The following is a 1,697-nucleotide window of genomic DNA, read 5'->3' on the forward strand; positions in this document are numbered from 1 at the left end:
GGGGGGGGGGGCAAGAAAAGGGGCCCCTGTCTACACTGCTGCGGCAGCCTGCCCCAGCCCGGGAAGGGTGCTCACAGACCCCCTCTGGGCCACACCCCCGCGTGCCTGGAAGGGGCACCTCTCCCTGTCGTGGCTGGAGTTCTATAGAACGGAGCCTGGGCAGGCTGGCCATTTCCAGGGCTGAGCAAGGGGCTCTGCTCAGGCTCCCTCCCCCTCCACCGCGCTCTCCTGAGCCCCTGCCCCTCTCTCTGCACCTTTGAGTAGTGACTCCACATCTGTCCACCGCCCCCCCCCTCTGACCCAGCCCCCCGGCCCAGCACCAGGGCTCCCAGGGGGCTGCCCCCTTCTTGAGCTGGGACCACGCTGAGGGTCCTGGGCCTTCTGTCTCCAAGAACTCAGAGCTGTGGCCGCAGACCCAGCACAATGAAGCAGGTGTCCTGTCTCAGGCCCAGCTCTGCCCGCGTGACCCCTGCCCTTAGGACCCCCTCCGAAGTCTTCAGGAGCACGGCCAGGGCTGCTCTGTCCCTCCGGCCTCTCCGTCGCCCTGCCTCACGCCTTCTCTGTGCCATCACCCAGCCATCCCCCCCTTCCTCTACCCTGGGCAGAGTGACTTAGTCCCACGGTGGCTGCGCGTGGCCCAGCTGCTCTCCGGCATCCCGGGCTGGGGGCCTTCGGGTAGGCAGTGCAAGCCCAGGCCAAACAGGCCACTAGGACCTCGCGGTGGGGGGGGGGTAGGGGCGCGTGACCCCAAAGGGTCCTGCAGGTGGCAGCAGGGCTGGGGTGCAGGCATGAGCCCAGGGACATGTCTCACCTGCTGCAGTTGCATTCCTCCTCCCACAGCTGCCGCCAGCCTCGGGCCAGTCGGGGACAGCGGGCTCGACACCAAGTGGGGTGCTGGGAGGCGTGAGCAGGCACGAGGAGTCTACATGAGGGGGGCCGGCCTGGGGGCCCCCACGGCTCTGCCTTCCTGGAGGGCCCTGTGCCCGGGGAGCCCCAGCGGAAGGCAGAGCGCGTGCCTGGCCAGCCTCACGGGCTCCCCTGGAAACCGGGGGGCAGCTCGGGCTCTCAGGGTGCCCTTCCGGGGTGGTGAGGTGCGGGCCCTGGGGGGAGGGAGAAAGTGCTCAGGTGCTCAGCGGCCCGCGTAGTGGGAGAACCGGAGGGGCTCCGGGAACCCCCAGGGGCGGCAGCCAGGCCTGGGGCTGCTGCCCTGACCACCCCGTTACCGGAGTCCGTGCCCTGACAGCCGGGCCTGGTACCTCGCACTCCGGCCGGGCAGGCCCACCGACGGGGGTGGGCTTGCGCAGGCTCCACAGGAAGTGGCGGATGTAGAGAAGGTGCTGGTAGATGCTGTCATCCAGGCAGTCCGCCTCCAAGTCCACCTGGAAGCCCTCGCTCGGCAACACGATGGGCGGGGGGTTTTCGTACGACTCCAGGACCTCCTCTGCGGGAGGGGGGACGGCGTGACCGGCCGGCCAAGACCAGACTTCTGCCCCTCCCCAGGCGTGCCAGCCACCCCCCACACACACCGTCGGGACTGGGGACACCGCCGGGGGGCATCCCGGCAAAGGCGACCTGCCCAAGCCAGTGCTCGACCCTTCTGCATCTAGTGACCACCCAGCACGAAGCCCGAGCTGCTGACCGGAGCCTCCAGCCACAGCTGTGCCCCCCCCCCCCCGCGCCTGCCCCTCCCGGGCGTG

General features: G+C 70.0%; 1 protein-coding gene across 1 annotated transcript in view; it reads right to left on the reverse strand.

The window, feature by feature from the left end:
- The window catches only part of RADIL (Rap associating with DIL domain), a 94,648-nt gene that overhangs the window by 2,771 nt on the left and 90,180 nt on the right, over nt 1-1,697 (reverse strand). The window lies entirely within an intron of this gene.

This window comes from Ursus maritimus, unplaced genomic scaffold (genome assembly GCF_017311325.1).
Source record: "Ursus maritimus isolate PB19 unplaced genomic scaffold, ASM1731132v1 scaffold_2, whole genome shotgun sequence".
Lineage (NCBI taxonomy): Eukaryota > Metazoa > Chordata > Mammalia > Carnivora > Ursidae > Ursus > Ursus maritimus.